Source organism: Nicotiana attenuata, unplaced genomic scaffold (genome assembly GCF_001879085.1).
Source record: "Nicotiana attenuata strain UT unplaced genomic scaffold, NIATTr2, whole genome shotgun sequence".
NCBI lineage: Eukaryota > Viridiplantae > Streptophyta > Magnoliopsida > Solanales > Solanaceae > Nicotiana > Nicotiana attenuata.
Window position 1 is genome coordinate 532686 of NW_017670484.1, and position 218 is coordinate 532903.

The following is a 218-nucleotide window of genomic DNA, read 5'->3' on the forward strand; positions in this document are numbered from 1 at the left end:
AGCACTCTTCTTGATGTTATTTGTGCTTCCTGCCTTATTTGTCATTGATACTCATATGCTTGGTAAGCAAGAGTGTAAAGCACGAAGGGTGATGCCGTGCCATTGTTTATACATTATCATGTGAGGGAGAGTGTAAAGCACGAAGGGTGATGCCGTTCCATATCATTGAGAGTAAAAGCACGAAGGGTGATGCCGTGCCATATTATTGAGAGTAAAAG